Consider the following 20,265-nt stretch of genomic DNA (forward strand, 5'->3'; position numbering starts at 1 on the left):
CACAGAAGGCGATTTTATTGAAAAAAGAGTATATCTTTCACCATATGTTTGAATGTCCATTACCATAACTTTATTGTACTATTTTTCTCTATTTTTTAAGTATTTTTTCGGAATCTGTGGATCCATGCAACAAGAGTCATTCTTCTTCATAACTTTTAATAAAAGTTATACACCATGAATATATGTATGTCTTTTTTCAACCAAATCTACTGTTATTATATATTGTATGTTACTACCGTAGGTTTGGCCCAGTTTGTTTTCTTTGCTCATAAAAGGAGAGAAGAGTTATGAAATCAAGTGCATTGATGAAAATCTATTATCTAAACATGTGACATACTTATAAGAATAAAAAGAATCCACAGTAAAAAAATCTGCTGCTGTTTCACTGTGTGCGCTGTGACTACTAATAGAGTGGTAAGGAGCATGCATGCTGTGGAGCAATGTAACTGACAAAATACCCTGAGGCGTATTATTACATGGTATTAACAATTATTGTAGAATGTAAGGCAAAATGTTTAGACTAGTACTAGTATATAGCCACACGTGGAGCTTTCAGCAGGTGGGTACTGTCAGCCTGAATGTTCTATAATGTTATGTTCATAATGGTACTTTTCTAACTTTCCTATAAGTAATATAAACAAGTACTCTAAGTAGTAAGTCTAGCAGACTTCACTTTAAAATAAAGGTTCCACTGTAATTCATTTAAGAAACCAACCTTATTTCAGTAGTATTGTTACAAATGCAGTCTTTAAAACCAAAGTTAGCACTCTGTTATGGGCAAAGTAAATACCATTGTAAGCATTTTTACATTGTGTTACATTTGTCTAGTTATTAAGTACCGTAGTGCATATACCATAGAAATAAATAAATAATACAGTTAGCACATTAAACAAAGTACATTTGTCATTTACCACATTACACTGCACCCAAAACAATAGTTCACTTACCAGCTTTACTATAAATAGAAGGAATCTCTTTCCCATGTGGGTTTTGTGTAAGCCAGTACTATAAATAAACCTCTGCATCTACCAAAGTTTTACCTCTGTATTTACCTGTAATGGTTTTCATCATAATCACTTTTTACGCAGTGGCAGCACATGACGCAGTTTGCCATTTTTTAAATTAAAAAGTTAATTATTGAGGAAATTGTATTCGTGTGGTATTTACTAGACAGCAGTATGTGAATAGTGCTTTAGATACCCAACTATTTTTTATACTGTACCCAGCCTTAGGCAGTTTCCAATCTAAAAAAGCATTGGAAAGCCAAAATAAAGACTCAGAAGGGAATAAGGTTCAAGTTTACATACAATCTGCAAGATTTCTACTTTAGTCACTTAAGTCCAGTTACAAGTAGTACATTTGTTAATTCAGTTTCCTATGTTGGATGTCTAAATTTATATTTGAAAAGGCTGGCATCATTAAAATTAATAGAAAAAGGGAAGTTTGGTACATATTGTATAGACTTCTTTGTCTAATTCTAGTGCTTGAAGACTCCTGCATAATGTTTAACTGCAAGAAATAATTTTATAGTGAAAATGTAGTGCTTAAATAAATACATATATACACTTGCAGTGTATTCAGCAGAGACTGCGACTATTCTAACACAAACCAGTGGCAATCGGCAAAAAGACCCAGGTACACCCACGTACATTCTGAATACTTGCCTTAAACTAGCCCCAGCATTCTGCATTGATTAATGGCCCATCAGATTAACAGCAGGGGTCCCTGGCAGTCCCATTCAAACTGCTGTGTTAATCCTATGGGTCATTAGTGAATGCAGAAATGCCTTAAACTTGCCTTAAACAAGCCCAGCACATACCCAGCACATACCCAGAATGTAACCATGCTAGTTTAAGGCAAGCTTTAGAATAGTCGTGGTCGTGTCTGTATTTATTACACATTTACCATACTGTATTATTTTTCAATTGAAATACTATAGATACTATAGTTTTAGCTATAAAATGTCAGTTTTGATGAATAATTTTTGATAACCAGGTTTCTCAGTCCGCATGTGCATCTTCAATTTTATGCTTACCTTTCCTGAAATATGAGAAATACTTAGAAAATATACCTTTATTGAGTGGCAGACGTCGATAAAATGAGAAAGAGGTTCATTGTGGATGTGAAGGGGGTCTATTTATCAGTCTGTCAGCTGCAAAACCGGAGCGAAGTTGGGCAAAAAATCAGCACCAGATTAATGAAGAAAGTTCAGTGAAGGGGCGCGCACGCAGCGTTAAGGAGAATTGCAGCATTCTAATACAGCTCCGGGGACCATGCTGAAATCACGGAAAAATTAGCCCTCCAAACCGCTGAAAAGTGCTCAAAAACAACTTCCCCCGTCAGCAGAACCTGCAGGGATGCCTCCTCTCAAGAAAGAACATAAGCCAGCAAAATTATTCTTGACGATGTCTTGTCCAATAATATATTAACAAAAAAGGAATATTCAATTTTTATTTTCTGACTGTCCACGGATTTCTATTTTTTATTATCTTCCTAAGATACATAAGTCCCTTACAGCCCCACCAGGAACACCAGTTATTAATTCCTTAACATCTAATCTGTCACAATATGTCGATTATTTTTTTTTTACAAAAATGTTTGTTCATTACCTTCTTATATTAAGCATACAACAGTGGTGCTTTGTTTGTTTAAAGATTTTGAGTGGAAAACAAATTACAGATGTGCGACTTTTGACATACAGTAACTCTGTACGAATATACCATATACAGTATGAGGTGTAGATGCAATTGCACAATATTTGGTGAGTGATCCTGAGTTATATGTATTAAATGGATATTTTATTTTGGAGTCCATTAGGTTTACTCTCACATAACTATTTTCTATTTTTAACACAGTTTTTTTATTCAAGTCTGTGTCACAGCAATGGGCACATGCTTTGCTCCCAGTTATGCAAACCTCTACATAGGGGCTTGGGAGCAAAGCGTGATTTGGAACAATAACCCATCTGCTAATAATATTATAATATAGCGCAGGTTTATAGATGATACTTTGTGTCTGGGTGGGAGATGAAGACTCCTTAAATGAGATTATCTATTTAAATCAAAATGATTTTAATTTAACTTTTACAGCAGAAAGTGATAAAAACAACATAATTTTTCTTGATTTGCAATTGGTAGGTATAGCTGAGAATAAAGTTTCAACTAAAACTTTCTTCAAGATGATTGACACAAATAGCCTGTTATTAGTAAGTAGCAACCATAAGAGATCATGGATTGAAAACATTCCTGTCGGACAGTTCATGTGCTTAAGATGGAACTGTAGCGAAATAAAAGATTTTGAACAACAATCTGAATTGCTATTTAATATATGTACCCAAAGAGGCTATGAGTGCCAACAATCTAGAAGCATTAACAAAAGTCACCAATATGAATAGGAATTCCATTTTAAATGGTAAGAAAAATAAATGAAAAAATACTGACCAGTCTAATAACTCAAGAGAATCAATTAATATCTGTACCATTTATTACAAATTATAATGCATTAAGTTATTAGATAAGAAATACTATTAATAAAAACTGGAGGATATTGTCAAATGACCCATTACTTGGTCCACATTTAGGGAAAAAAAAACAGGATTTATCTTCCGAAAAATAAATACCTTAAAAAATTGCTTGGCCTCTAGTGATATTGGTATTAAACCTGTACCAAAGAATAGCTGGATACAAAAACCTGTTGGTATCTTTGGCTGTGGGAAGTGTAAGGCTTGTAACCTATTAAGTAAAGAAAGAAAAAGCTTCAGCTCATTTGTAACTAAGGAGCAGTTCAATATAAATGACTGTGTTTCATGTAGCACCACTTTTGTAATATATCTTTTAGAATGTCCATGTGGTAAACAATATATAGGGTGGACTAAAAGCCAGCTTAAAGTAAGAATTTTGGTGCACGCTAGAAATATTAAAATAGGCTATGAAAAGCATAGTGTGTCACGCCATTTCAAAATTCACCACAATAGTGATCCACTCAAATTGCGTTATAAGGGTATCCAAATTGTAGCACCTAATCGTAGAGGAGGTGATAAGTTAAAAGCCCTCTCAAAACAATAGCGCTTTTGGATCTTTAATATGCAGACATTAGCACCCAAGGTCTTAATGATGAACTAGACGTTTGGTCTCTTTATTAATATAGGATTTTGTAATTATTGATGGGTTTCATCCTTTTATTAAATAGTGTTTACTATATTTGCAGTATTAATATTTATTTATATATTTTACAATATTCTGATTATTATCATTCCTTAGTGGATTATTTTACAATCTATTTTGTCTGAATATTCTAGTAATTAGTATCAAATTAAGTGTACAGAGTACACAAAAAAGATCCCAAATAGTAGCGCACCGCAGACCAGAGTAGTATTAAATCATGGTCCAAATGTGCGACTAAACAAACAATTAAAATAATTTTATTACAGATAAATGGATAAAAACGTGAATCCTCCTGAATCTCTAAAATCAGAGAGACGCTAGCTGCTACCTGGAGTGTATATATGGGACCAGTAAGAACTAAATTTGTAGCATGAGTATATCTGCTATGATCGGATAGTGGCTTAGTTTATCCTGAACATGGAACAAAATCCTCTTATAGTAATCGTGGGGGGAAGGATATTAATATATCGATTTATTAGCCCAAATAGTGTAAGAGGAGATGTTCTGCCATAATGGATCTGGTGATGTATCAGGTGGCTGTAAAGTAGCTGCTGATAGAGAGCTGCTAGGTCTATACTGGTGAAGGTTCTAGGATATAGCTAGGATGAATATATGTACTAACTGATCGTAATAGTAACTGGAAAGTGTCTGGAAATAATTGGACACTGACACAATTTTCATCATTTTGGCTCTGTACGCCACCACAATGGATTTGAAATGAAACAACCGAGGTGCAATAGAAGTGCAGACTTTCATCTTTAATTCAAGGGGTTGAACAAAAATATTGTGTGAAACATTTAGGAATTGCAACCATTTTCATACACAGTCCCATTATTTCAGGGATTTAAATGTAATTGGACAAATTAACACAATCATAAATAAAATGTTCATTTTTAATACTTTGTTGAGAATCCTTTGCAGGCAATGACTGCTTGAAGTCTGGAACGTATGGACATCACTAAACGCTGGGTTTCTTCCTTTGTGATGCTTTGCCAGGCCTTTACTGTAGCTGTCTTCAGTTGTTGTTTGTTCGTGGGTCTTTCTGCCTTAAGTTTTGTCTTCAGCAAGTGAAATGCATACTCGATCGGGGTGAGATCAGGTGATTGACTCGTCCATTGCAGAATATTCCACTTCTTTGCCATAAAAAATTCCTGGGTTGCTTTCGCAGTATGTTTTTGGTCATTGTCCATATGTAAAGTGAAGCGCCATCCAATCAACTTCGCTGAATTTGGCTGAATCTGAGCAGACAATATATTCCTATACACTTCAGAATGCATCCTGCTGCATCTGTCTTCTGTCACATCATCAATAAATACTAGTGACCCAGTGCCATTGTAAGCCATGCATGCCCATGCCTCCACCATGTTTAACAGATGATGTGGTATGCTTCGGATCATGAGCCGTTCCAAGCCTTCTCCATACTTTTTTGTTCTCATCATTCTGGTACAGGTTGATGTTAGTTTCATCTGTCCAAAGAATGCTGTACATAACTGGGCTGACTTTTTTAGATATTGTTTGGCAAAGTCTAATCTGGCCTTTCTATTCTTGAGGCTTTTGAATGGTTTGCACCCTCTGTATTTGCTCTCGTGAAGTCTTCTCTTTATGGTAGACTGGGATAATGATATGCCTACCTCCTGGAGAGTGTTCTTCACTTGGTTGGATGTTGTGAAGGGCGTTTTCTTTACCATGGAAAGGATCCTATGATCATCCACCACTGTTGTCTTCCGTGGCAGACCAGGCCTTTTTGTGTTGCAGAGCTCACCAGTGAATTCTTTTTTTCTCAGCATGTACCAAACTGTTGATTTGGCCACTCCTAATGTTCCTGCTATCTCTCTGATGGATTTTCTTTTTTTTTTGCAGCCTAAGGATGCCCTGTTTCACTTGCATTGAGAGCTCCTTTGTCCGCATGTTGTGGGTTCACAGCAACAGCTTCCAAATGTGAATGCCACACCTGGAATCAACAGCAGACCTTTTACCTGCTTAATTGATGATGAAATAATGAAGGAATAGCCCACACCTGTCCATAAAACAGCTTTTGAGTCAATTGTCCAATTACTTTTGGTCCCTTGAAAAAGATGATGCTACATAATAAAGAGATGTAATTCCTAAACCCTTCCTCTAATTTGGACGTAAATACCCTCAAATCAAAGCTGATAGACTGCACTTTAAGCCCATATTCATTATAACTGTAACTTGAATTTATTTTGTAAATACAAACTAAGGTTCCAGCACTCACTGACTAGAGAATAATAGATTCAACACGGTAAATGCCAAAGTAAATAATTTAATGTATGCACAAGATAATAAAGTTAAACCTGGAGTGATGTGGCATAAGTGGGTAGACAAAAACCCTACAGTGAGTGTGGTAGGGGACAGGGAACACTGGGATAGGGAGTGAACAATAAACAAAAACAGTGGGGGGGAAATAAAACCAATGGGGGGATGGTAATCAGGGGGACAACGTTTTGGGGAATAACCCCTTCCTCAGGCCAATCCCTCGGGTCTAAAGGACCACAAGGTACGTCCCTGTCCCTAGTCTCCCCAACCACCAAAGCAGCACTCAGCAATCACTATACAGAGTTTAAGCTCAAAATGTCAGAGTCCTGTAAACAGCCAGAGGAGAATGCATGAAAGCTCAGTGTCCAAACCAACAGGTCAAAAGTCTCTTAAATCATGTCTCTTCCTGCTGCCTCCATGTGTGTGTGTCCTGGAATCATCTGCCAGATAATTACCTGCTTTGATGACGTCATCCAGGCACGTCTCTGCCAAGTAGGCTAATTTATTCACTCCACACTAAGCAGCTGTAGTTGTCCGGAGATGCGGAGGCGGATGTGTCAGACCTCATACAGTGCAAGAGAGAGGTATTCACAGGAGCACAGCATAAGCACGCCTAGCTCTGTCAGTGCACAGAAATTGTTTCTCTTGTAGTCATGGTGATGGTTTCGTATCAGGACATACCCAATGCATTATACAGGCTCACAGTGACGCTGAGTGCCTCAATGAACAAAAACAAAGGGAAAAAGAAAGAAAATTTCAATACATAGATATATATGCTGATAAAACCAAAGGATATGTTTGACCAATCTAATCAGGGGTCCAACATATCATATAGTATTCCACTAACCTGAGTGCATATGTCTCTGTGTGTCAAATGGGAAAAAGTTATCTTAACAAAACATGTAGTAATAGGACAGAGGTGGGAAGAGACGACTTTGGCTGAAGGAAGGATCACCGCAGGATGACTGCCAATAGTGACCCATGTCGCCTCAGCCCCACAGTTCAGGATATAGGGCAACTTACCTACAGAAGTACAGGTAGACAGGGCAATCCACTCAGCTTAACTTCACTCGGACCATCAGAGTCATCCCCTTACCAGGTCATACAGGTCTAGTATGCAGGATACCCAGTAACAAATTAAAAGTAGCAGCTGAGGTTCAGCTCCTTATTCATACCTCTGGGGGTCATGGTGTCCAAGCGTCTAATCCACAGTGTTTCTCTCTGCAATAGTAATTTCTGTATATTTCCACCACATCGCTTTTTCCTCATACCATCTATCACTTGATATCGGAGTTGGCTGGCATTGTGCCCAGTCAGTGTGAAATGATGGGCCACATCTTCTGATGGCAGCCTTGTGCTGTCTAATCCTGTCCTTTACACATTGTGTCGCCTCCCTCACATATCCTAAACCACATGGGCACTTGATCAGATATATGACAAATTTAGACAGACACGTAAAGAACTCTCTTATGTGGAATTGATGACCTGTTGAGGATGAGGATTGATGAGGATGTCGGAAGGTGGGTCCCTCTTGGACACTGTCACACTGGATGCAACTGCAACACCTATAGCAGCCTAACTTAGGTGTCCCTAAGAATGTCTGCTTTGCGTCCATTCCCCCAATATCGGCTCTTACAAGCTGATCCCTTACATTTTTGCCCCTTTTGTATGAGAACAAAGGTCTAAGTTTAAAGATCGGGGCTAGGGTGGTATTGCTTTGTAAAATTGGCCAGTGACGTATATTGATATCTTTTATACGCCCGCTCTGTGTGTTGAATGTTGAGACAAACGGTATGGAAAATTGCTTGGTCTTAGGACTATTGTGCACTGTGTCCAGAAGTAAACTGTCTCTGTCTGGGAATTTATTTTGGTACACATCCGAATAGCAAAACTTGTATCAGTGTCCAATTATTTCCGTACCTAACTGCATATGCATACTAAATATAAACCTTCATAAATAAAGTATATAGCCAAAAATGTGACAACTAAAAAAAAAAAAAATGTAGGTAGATAGATAGATAGATAGATGATAGATGTGTAAGTGAAAAGAGACTAAATATTAAATAAATATCAAATTGGAAAATTGAGCTCCCAGGAGGGAATACAGTACATTAACAATAAAATACAGAAACAATGAATTACAAAACAAAATTAAATATAAATAAATAAAACCAGATTAAATTAACCTCATCACCTAAATGTTCACTTAAGTATTTCTGTCACTTTTTAATTATCCCAATAAATAGTTGTAAAGTTATTGTACACAAAATTTAGCTAGTACACAATATATAACATACAGATGCAGCGGCCGTTTTTGTGTGAGCTGCTGTACTCCACGCAGCTTGAACGCCCCAGGCACACATGTTTATCGCGGTTGCTTTTGTAGACATGCATAACAATTCTACAGTCATCTCTCCTGCTGGCAGTAAAAACCTGGTAAGTTACAGGAATGCCAGCAGTAATCATGGAGGTTTGCCCTCACACCCTGGTGAGGTGCCGTATGTATGGATGGGAGTGGCTAGATGCTCTGAGTCCCTAGTTAGTGACATCAGAGATGTGCCTGCTTCCTGAGGTAAATAAGGCACTGCACTGCCTAAAGTTAGTGTGTGTGGTTGCTGCGGGTTGAGGTGAAGGTGAAGCAGCAAGTTCAACGGTGCCCACTAGTGCAGTAACTAGTGGCACCATTCTATATCAAGTCAGAGAAGGCCAACTGTGTCCAGGGACCTGGCACAGGGGTGATCTCCCTGCGGGGAGAGGGAATCCCACTCCATTGGGAGGGCTTTCCTTTTAAAGGGAATCACGGAACAATGTGTGGCTGAGACAATGACTGTGAGGGGCGGCTGGCCCTTATCACCACGCACAATAAAAATGGCTTGCTCAACGAGAACCCCATGGTGTGAGTCTGCAATTACTCTCCTGGGGCCCTCACCACCAAGAAGGAGTTCCTCATCCGGACCATCTAGCGCGTACGCATAGATCCTGATGAGGTGGAGGCGCTGCACATGATGTAAGTAGGACTCGCACCCACTACCTCAGCTACCTGTCTGCCTTGACATCCCCCAATACCATCAAGCGGGAGACTCAGGAGTCCTGTTGCCTACAGGTGCACCACAGACACGAACATGTAACGGGGCTGGATAGACCACAGGGGCCAATGTGGAATTGGGTGGGTCAGACCAGACACCAGGGGGCGTTACACTTTGTTTGAATTTTATGCATTGTGTGCAATTATATGCAATGAAATTAATTAGTTGTAATGTGTACAGTACTGTGCTACTGTGCTACTGTGTGAATTTCAGGTGTTTAAAAGCCACAACAATAAAATGTCATTTTATGCACTCGCCTGCACTCGCGTCTTAAGGCGGTACGGTTTGAAGTAAACTCGCGCCATCACATGGGTATTCCGAGGTATAAACCGCGTGATTTCGTAAAATTATGGCCGCTGCATCTGTATCATGGTAACTGTTACAGACATATCATACAGTACATAAACCTTAAACAAATAAACACATTATACAGTGACTTACATCACCTAAATTATACTTTATCAGATGCACCTCTTGATGTGTTTCTGAATTGTGATTAGCACCAACTTTAGGTATTTATCGTAATGTTATTTCCCTGGGCTAAGTTGAACGGAGATTAGGGGATGTGCGATTTTAGGCTAACAGGTCGTTAGAACCTTATGTAACCCATATCCCCCCCCCCCCCAGACACAGATGCTATATCTAGGGTGTATGAGGGCTGGCTACATGTGCTTTGGTGGTGCGTACCTGCAGATAACAGGAGGGCCTGAGCTTCCCGCGGTGATGTTGGGGACACAGGACCAGGCGTCTGGGGTAGTTGCCTCCATTCTCTTAGTGATGCAGCGCCTCCATCTTCTATAACTTCCCAGGAATATGGGGTAGGACCCTTATAGAAGAAGAAGCCTGGTCCCAGGGTGAATGCTCCACAATCACACAGTCTTATGTAAAATCAGCAAGGTCTTTATTGTCTCTTATCTGGCACACAGCAGCAGTAGTACACGACAGGTAATATGCCAAGGCACTCCCAAGGTACACCAGACCTCCACCTCTCCTCTCATCCAGAATGTACTCCTGTAGGATGGTCTGTATGGGCCTCAATACCCCCAATGCCCACCTCAGAGGATATCCTCTGGGTGGGGGTAGATTCCCCCTCATCCCCTCAGTAGGGTGAGGGGCATTGGTCCACTCTAGCTCTGCTTACTCTCCAAACTCATGGGATCGTAGTCTCTATCTCTGGTCCCAGGACAGAACTTCTCTCCTCCACCTCTCACATAACAGGAAGAGGAACAGCAGCAGCAGCCAAGAGCCCTTGTCCTCACAGGAACTGGCTCTTAAATAGAGTCAGCCCCACCCCTCATGATGTCAGCAGGACCTCTCCTCTGTCTCATGCCTGCAGCAGAGTCAGGGGCCTGCATCTATCACTCGAGGCAGGGCGTGAAGGGGGAAAACCCATGATTACTACTGGCGCCTACCCTTAGCAGGACTTACCACAGTAGGAGAAAGATATATAGCCTGTTCTGTTTACAGGGGGCTACACTTAGTTTCATATGCCTTACTCTAATGTCCATGGATATGTAGTAATATGTTATTTCAATAGTTAACTCAAGGTCATTGTAACGTTATTCTCTTTAGTGAATAAGATAACAGAGCTTTATGCAGCTGGCCCTTAGTCCTTCATAAAAGCCTTGCATCATTAAATGGCCAAAGGAAAATATCAATCCTGCCACCAGATCAAGGTAAGCAAAAATAAGGAGATATTAAATTACAGGATGACTATTTTCTGCTATTTTTCACTGTCATTAAGAGAAATGCAGTATATGGTTCTCACTAAAATGTAAAAACTGTGATTTATACAATCATTGCCTTCACCTACAGTAGCTGTAAGAGGGTAGCTTTAACTTATGTACATGATCACATAACATATTCTGTTTGTTTTGGGTGAAACATATTCATTTTATGCTCAGATTGCTCTAGGAGCTCTGAAAAGTCTGTAGAATAAATGCTGTTTATGCCATCTAGTTTGAAGCTGTCACTCATCCCCAACAGAGAGCCCCCCATTGCGGGACTAGGGAAGTTTATACAGTTTGGAGAATGCTTCCCCTTTTCAAAATAATATTTGGAAGGATTTCTTAAACCAGAACATGTTGTATACATTATATATATATATATATATATACAGCTCAACCTCGTTATAACGCGATCCGTTACAAAGCGGATCCGCTTATAACGTGATGCAAGCGTGGCTCCCAATTTTCGTACTTATAAATACTTTACAACACGATTATTGGCATCTTTAATACTTTATTCTCAATGCAAACAATTGTACATTATTTCTAACGCGATCTGCTTACATCGCGATGTGATGCTTTAGACCCCAAGCACAGCGTTATAAGGGGGTTGAGCTGTATATATATAGATTTAAATATGGGATTTTATACACAATATACTGTATGGGATTTTATTCATGCCCATATACATTCACCCATCCTTATTTATAAGAGTTTAATAGTAAAAAATTAGGGAGACATTGGCAAGAGATTCTTCAGCTCATTCTTTGTGTGCTTTGCTCAATAAAAGTTTCAGTAAGCTCTATTAAATCTTAACTTTATCAGTTCTCTATGAGACACTGATGTTGTTACCATATGTTACTAGAGGAAAAAGGTAGGGATTGAATGTATACACTTGGCTTTTAATTCCAATCTTATTGTACAGCATAAGATATTTATGAAATCATTGCAAATCTTTTATCTGATTATATATTCAATATTCACGAAGAGAAAATTCAGAAAATAATTACTCAGTTAAGTGTTCACTTCTGATAATCTCTGCAACACAGAAATAACTTTATTTTTTTAGAAAATTATGAATTATTATCCTACAGTAGTTGATTTGTTGAAATACACTGGATCTAAATTGTACATTTAAATATATACCATTTCACTTTAATAATCCCCACCATGTGCGTAACAGACATCAATGTCTGTGTGTTTTGTTTGTTTTTTTGCTTGAAACCTATTTAGATAATGTGGGAATCACTGTGCAAATTTAAAACATATTTTTCCATCTGCAGTACAGTACTTTATTATAAAGCATGCTTTAGGCATCAATATATCATATGTTTAACATTTCTTTCATCTCGACATTCCTCTAATAACCTCTGAAGATCTACTGATCAATGATAAAGTCACTTTCACAAGCTTCTGCTCTGATTCCTGTTACTAACTCTTGGACTCCAATGTATGAATGAAGCACACTATATATTTTTTACACTACTATAATGGGACTGCAAAAAAAAAAAAAAATGTCAGTCTCTGACATTCGCAGCATCTGACAGTTGAGACGAGATCTGAACTGAACTCTGCTTGTGTTCCCAGATGAGAAATGTAAAATACATGTCACACTCCATTTCAAATTAAGCTAATTGTCTGCTTGCATATTTTGTCCTGTTTCACATTAGTCATAGCTCATATATAAGCAAAATTAAATGACTAATGATTTTTCTGCTAAAGAACCCTCTGAAGCTTAAATTACTGCTTAGGATGTCAATAGACACAATTTTCCACAATGATGCTGCTGCAGTGTTGACCCCAAATATGCATTCATTGACTTATAATATCCTTAGTTCATACAGATGTAGCAAGAATTATTGCAACCATTTGTGCATTATGGTGGATTTTTCTGTGTTAACTCTAATATTCTTCTTATAACACAATATGCAGCATTATTAGTAGAGTACAATAAGTAAAATGCACATTTGGCAAAAAACTTGTTTAGGAAAAGCCAGAGATTGTAACATGGCCATAAATGGAAGAAATAAAATGTTCTGGCATTATTTTATTTTTAATCTCTGCATGTTAAATTTAGTGTACTTATTTCCATTAGTCAGGCTGTAAGCCACAAATATTTGCAATCATTGTTTGACAGCATTTAAATATTTTAAGTAAAGACATATAGGGGCCTATGCAGAGAGCAGCGCTATTTCAAAACTCGCCATTTTTTGGAGAAAATCGCGCAGAAAACAGCAGAAAATGACGAGTTACGAAAAACGCGCCAATTTTTTTTTTCTATTTATAAAACTCGCCTCGCGGCTGGCGAGAACCTCCATCTCGCCAGTTTTAAAAATATCCGTATGCAGAGAGGCGCGAACGGCATCTAGCGGCTGTTCGCGCCAATAAAATGGCGCGATTGTCTCCTTTTTGCCTCGCCAGAAAAAGTTGGCAAGAAGCTGCCGCTCGCGGCCATAGCAAAGGGAAAAAAAAGGCGCAATTTTTTTTTAACACATTTCTACAGCGCGCATCTCGCCAATTTAAACTCGCCACACGCATTCATGTTAAACATAGCAGAATTCGCACATTTCTGCATATGGAGAATAAAACTCTCCAAAAAAGCTACTTTTTATAAAACTCGCCATTTTTAAAATTCGCTGCTCTCTGCATAGGCCCCATAGTTTGTTATCGTCCAGACATCTGATTATATTTATTGCAGCATTACTTTGCAATGAAATATTGATGTTCTGTCTACAGCGATATTATCTGTGATGTTTCTCTTATAGGCACCAGGGGCATCATTTAAGTTTCATGTATGGGGGCAGCTGTCAGTATGGTTCCAGCTTTGGTATTTTGAAAGATTTCAAGTTAAAAATCACTGGTTTTTTTTTAATTTTTAGTAGAAATTGCTGTAGCTTTACTAGAGTAACACTACCAACTTGGTTTATTGTACCCCTTAATGTTTAGTCTTCGGGCATATGAAATAATAGTAAAAATACAGTGTACAGCACACTTGCCTTGCCTCCCAACCAATACTATAATAACAAATTATAGGCCAGGTATCAGTGTAGCTGGCAATACATTTGAAAGGTTCAACAGAATAAACAGGTAGGGGAGGAAATGGAAAAGAAGAGGCAGGCGTTTAGATTCTTTAAGTCAGAAGGAACAGAGGCATCATATCAGAATTATAAGGAATGTAACAAAAATTGCAAAAGGGCAATCAAATTAGAAAAAATGGATAATGAAAAAAGGATTGCAATAGAAAGTAAGATCAACCCTAAAAAGTTCTTTAAGTACCTCAATAACAAAAAAATCAGAAAAGAAAATATAGGACACTTTCAGTATGAGATGGGTAGGCAGATTATTGGAGATAAGGAAAAAGCAGAGGTATTAAACAAATTCTTTGCCTCTGTGTTTACCAGGGAGGAATCAAGTTCAATAGTACTGCCGCAGGAGGAAGCCACAACCTCCATATTAATGAACAATTGGTTAACTGAGGAAGAAGTTCATAAGTGACTTGAAAAAATTAAAGTAAATAAGACACCTGGCCCCGATGGCATACATCCAAGAGTTCTCAAGGAGTAAAGTTCAGTAATAGCCAAACCATTACATTTAATATTCAAGGACTCCATTTCCACAGGCTCAGTACCACAAGATGGCGTAAAGCAGATGTGGTGCCTATATTTAAACAGGGAGCTAGATCACAAACGGGAAATTACAGACCAGTAAGCCTGACTTCAATAGTAGGGAAACTTCTTGAAGGTTTAATACGGGATAATATTCAAGAATACCTAATGAAAAACAAAATGACCCTAGAGCTAACCCCAAATACCTGTATTAATTATTTGAGGTATTTTTGCCACTCTTTCGAAGGAAGAGAGAGAGAGAGGACGCCAACTAATCACTGCTGGATGCCGAGGTTCCACTTCATGCTACGGATGGCAATTTTGTATTATTCAGAAAGACGTGACACATTGTAAGTATGATTCGTCTAGTGTGTTACATTTTAATTAAAGTGTCCTCGCAGTACTGCACCATCTTTTTCTCTCTGCAATTTCTTTGTGGAAATTGAGTCGGTGCATGGTGTATTAACTTACCTGACGGAGTTGGTCGCATGCGTCTAAAGTACCACAGGGGGTTTGTGGAGTTCAGGGATAAGTCGCTGGCCAATGCACAGTTTATATCCACTACATATACCAAGATATCATCTTGTAAGTAGGCATTTTTTGTCTCTGTAGTGGAAGTGTCCACTGTTTCTGTCCACTGCGCAATGTTGTGTTCCCAATAGGAGGATAACCATCGACGAGGAAGCTTTATGTTGATTACATCGTAGGACTGCACTTTTTGGGACTTGGTTCTCTTATGGACACTTATATGGACAGTGGAAATTGGTATTTACACCATCTTTATTGCGCCGTGCATTGCATTTCTTTTTCGTTTAGAAGAACCCTATTTGCCAACCCTTAACTCACCTTTTTAATCAACATACTGCACAGTACACTCCACATCAACCCCCCTTTTCACACAGCAAACTCACCCAACGTTGTAGCCAAAGTTGGCTGTTTCTGCCCAAGTTTTGCTTTGTACAGTATTATCAACAAACTGTTTTTTTGTGGTTAATGATGTGTGCAAAAGCATTATAGTAACTGTAAATGGGGTGAAACTAAATTAACAATGCATATAAAGTTTGAATGCACAACATAGTATTTGACAAATTTTTTTTTTTAGTTTTGAACATTAAACTAAACCTGTCTATATAATAATAATAATAATAATAATAATAATAATAATAATAATAATACTACTACAAGTAAACACTTAAAACAATAGTATGTCCCAAAAGTTGCCTATTATTACAATATAAATAAAAATGTAGAAAAATATTAAAAACCATACCCACCCACTAGAGATGGATGGACTGGTCCGAAGCCCCTTCCTGGATTTTCCTGGAATTTTAAGACCAAATACAATCCCCCCACCAAAATACATCTGACAATTGGGTTCTAAAACATCTCAGTAGATTAAACCGAATCACCATGAAACTCATTCTGCCAAGATTTCTTTTTCCTATCACTGAAAATCCTTCCTGCAGATTCTGTATTTTAATATAACCACAGAATGGATTGACCCTTTTAACATATCTGTGGAACAGATTAACAATCCATGTTCAGATTTGTAAAAATCCAAACTCTGATTCGATTCATTCATTCTACATGCCTGAAATATAGTTTTTGCATGTTGGTAGTGGTGGAGGTGGAGGAAAAGGAGGAGAAGAAAGAGGAGTTGGAGGAGGATTTACGTCACTCAGATTTTCAGTGATAGAAAAAAAAATGTGGGATTTGCCTTTTTGTGACTGATCTGCGGAATTCTGTATCTGATAAGCACTGGCAATCATTCAAATTCAAAGAAAAAATGTGTCTAAATGTGGCTATTCCTACCCACTATGCACAAAATCTCCCACACACACCCACAAAACCCCCCACACTCACCCACTCGCCACAAAAACCACACCCACACTCACCCACCTAAACCCCCACAAACATATAAAACCACACCCATCACCACCCAGCACCCACAGAAATCCCTTCCCCCTTCAATCTTGAACAATTAAGCGATTGATTAACCTGTTGGAAGAAGGAGTACATTCTTGTGTTATTTGCAGATGGGGAGAAGACCCCGCCCCGCCCTGCTGGAAGGAGATAGAAGAAAGAAGAATACAGATGAAGATGGATTACAAGTAGAAGACCCGTGGATTGATTTGGATTTTTAGTTTAATGTTTATTATTTTATGGTTTTTTATTTTATGGGTTCCTGATCGTGGATTGGTTCGTGAGTAAGCTGCGCAACGGGAATCGGTGGGGGTAAGTTAACTAAAGAAATGTATTTTATTTAACTTGTTAATTTTTTCAAAAGGTTTTTTAACATGTGTATTTTTTTTTGTGGTATATCATTTCTTGCCACTGTATGTATGTATGTATATATGTCTAGAGAGATATATACATACAGGGTAAGAAATGATGTTGTTTTAAAAGCTTGATTTGATGTGTTTTAAATTATTTTGTGTATGCTGCTATGCTTTATTGTGAGTTTAAAGTATTTTAAAATTAGATAGATGTACTGCTGCGGCCGAGTTTATTCAAGCATTTGCCCGTTCTCGGCCGCAGCAGTAACCTGGCGCGCGCCAGAGGGTGCCGGGTGCGCGCCGAAGACACGGAGGAGCGCCCTCCGATCGGGGCTTTCTCCCTCCCGCTGCCGGGTCCGCCGGGTCCCCCGGAACCCCCTGCCGCCGTCCCCCACATCGCGGGACACCAGGGCTCCCTCGGGTGCAGGGGGCGCAAGCACCCGATGACGCGTGACCGCGCGTCGATGACACGCGGCACGCCGAAGGAGTGCGGCTAGCATGCCGGGGCATCCCCAGGCTTGCGGAGCTAGCCGCACTCAAATAAAATGTGCCGCCTCTGTATTCCTTGGTATTGTATTGTGTGTTTGAGGAAGGTCAGGGATAGGCTTGGTTGTAAAGGTTGTATTTTTGTCGGTACTTATATTTTTTCAAAGGCTTAATTGTTCTGCTCTAGGCGTGAATTTGTTAATGGTTTCATTGTTCGGGATGTAGTGTGAAAGGTTTAGGGATGTAAATAATGATTGCTAATTGATTTTTGTTTACTTGGTTGATTAATTTGCAGAATGTATATGGTGCATAGATATTTAGGCATTATTTATATTGGAATGTAAGTTGTTTAAATGGCTTTTCAGAGGTTTAGTGATGATTTAGATTGAGAGATCAGTTATGAATATTAAAGGAAATTGATTTTAATTTAGTGTGTATGTATGGAGAAGTGTTTGGTTGTAGGGCAGTATGGTTTTGATAACCCTTCTACATTTATTTGTACTGTATATTGGTTTATCATGGGTGTGTATATAACGTGTGTATATATATATACTGTATATATCTCTCTCTCTCTTTCTCTCTGTCTCTCTGTATATATATACAGTATATATATATAGTTGCATGATGAAGCCACAGTACAAATTCATGGGTGAAGGGTGGGTATCGGGCCTGTGTGGCTTAACCCCTTAATCACCTTTGCGGTTATTATCCAATAAGGTGTTTAAGGGGTTAATTGATATCTGAATGTACTTGCAATGTATTGACTTGGTATTGGCTATGTCTTGTATGGGCAAGAGAAGGAAGGCGCTGGCGACGGACACTTCGTATTGATGAGGTCAGTAATACTTTATTTATTTGTATATGCTAGTTAATGTTTTTAATAATGGGCAATTAATTTTGCACATTATTGTACTGTAGGTGTTGGGGGGGAGGGTGTATGTATTGAATGTATAGGCCAGGTTTATTTTTTTTACATTCAGGGTTGGTTCCGTGGTTCTGCGTGGGACCTCTGGAGACCACCTGTGGGTATCCTCGGGTAGCCCAAGGGTATCAGGCTGGTGGTTCCACGGGTGACACATGCGGGGATGATGATGTGTGGTCCCACTTCTGTGGGGGCACCGCGGACCCGTAGTCTGCGGGGATGACGATGTGTGGTCCCACTTCTGTGGGGGCACCGCGGACCCGTAGGTGCAGGGATGATGATGTGTGGTCCCACTTTTGTGGGGGCACCGCGGACCCATAGTGAGCACCCGTGAGTTCCCCAGACCCCCGAGGGAACCACCCGAGGCCCCGCAGACACCTGTGGGTCTGACCCGGGGCTCCCAGACATCCTTGGGTCTACCGTGGGGACCCAATTGTGGCCCACGGTGACCCAAGGAGACCACCTGGGGGCCATGGTGCTGGCAGGATCCACCAGCAGGCCTCCAGAACCTGTGTAAAAAGGGCTGCTTGTAAACCATAGGTCTGTCCAGGTGCCCTGCCAGCCCACCGGGGACTCGCGTGGCGCTGCGTTATGAACTCTGTATGTAAAAGAATAAATCTTGTATTTATGGGGGGGCACAGGGGGTGGGTAATGTATTTAATAAATATAATGCTGTTTATTGTGGGTCATTGTACTGTTTTTATTGTGGGTACTGGGGGTGGGGGGGGTGTTTCCCCAACGGTATGTGGGTAGGCCTCCCTTGTGGCTACTGACTGGGTGGTTAGGCCTCACGGGGGGGTTAGTGTGGGAGGGTATGTAGGCATCCCGAGTGGTGGGTGAGGGTGGGTTAACCCCTTAATGACTGTAGCGGTTAATAACCGCTATGGTGATTAAGGGGTTAGGGGACATTACTTTGGATGTTTTAATTTTTGTGTCTGTTTTGCAGAAGCGGAGGGACCATGGCCAGGATGGGGGGGGGTAACGGTATGTGGGTAGGGGGTGAGGGTGGTTAGACCTCACAGTATGCACATTGGGTCCCCCCCTCCCCACCCCACATTTACATACACTGCACTCACAGCAATGCAGGCAGGGAGGGAGATTTAACAGAAACATTAGGGGGGAGGGGGCTTTAAATCTCTCTGCCTTCAGTGTAATCTGTTTAACAGAAACATTAGGGGGGAGGGGGCTTTAAATCTCTCTGCCTTCAGTGTAATCTGTTTAACAGAAACATTAGGGGGGAATGGTCTTTAAACAGATTACACTGAAGGCAGGGAGATACAGGGGATGTACTGTACTGTATGTTGTTTATTGCAATGCTTCAATGTGTGTATAATGTATAATGTTTTTTTACAATTAGTTAGATGTAATCCTTGGTATTGTAAGGGTTAGCTTTGGTTTTAAATTGTGTTTTCTGGTTGGTACTTACAGTATATATTGATTTTTGTTTACTTGATTGGTTAAAATAGTTGACGTGTTTGTATTTACTGGTACATTAGCTTGCAATGATATTGTTAACATTCATTTGCAGAATGTATATGGTGCATAGATTTTATGCATCATTTATACAATGTAAATGCAATGTACTGTGTGGATTGGAATGTTATGTTTTATATTGTAAGATCAGTTAGGATTATTAAATGGATTATTATTATTGTCTGTAAGGAGAAGCGTTATTTGTAGGACAGTATGATTTTGATAACCATTCTACATGTATTTGTATATT

The 20,265-nt window shown here is 39.3% G+C and overlaps 1 long non-coding RNA gene across 2 annotated transcripts in view; it reads left to right on the forward strand.

The window, feature by feature from the left end:
• LOC142491027 (uncharacterized) overlaps positions 1-20,265 on the forward strand; it is a 192,780-nt gene that overhangs the window by 64,186 nt on the left and 108,329 nt on the right. The gene's annotated exons all lie outside the window — the stretch shown is intronic.

This window comes from Ascaphus truei, chromosome 3, assembly GCF_040206685.1.
Source record: "Ascaphus truei isolate aAscTru1 chromosome 3, aAscTru1.hap1, whole genome shotgun sequence".
Classification (NCBI taxonomy): Eukaryota; Metazoa; Chordata; class Amphibia; order Anura; family Ascaphidae; genus Ascaphus; species Ascaphus truei.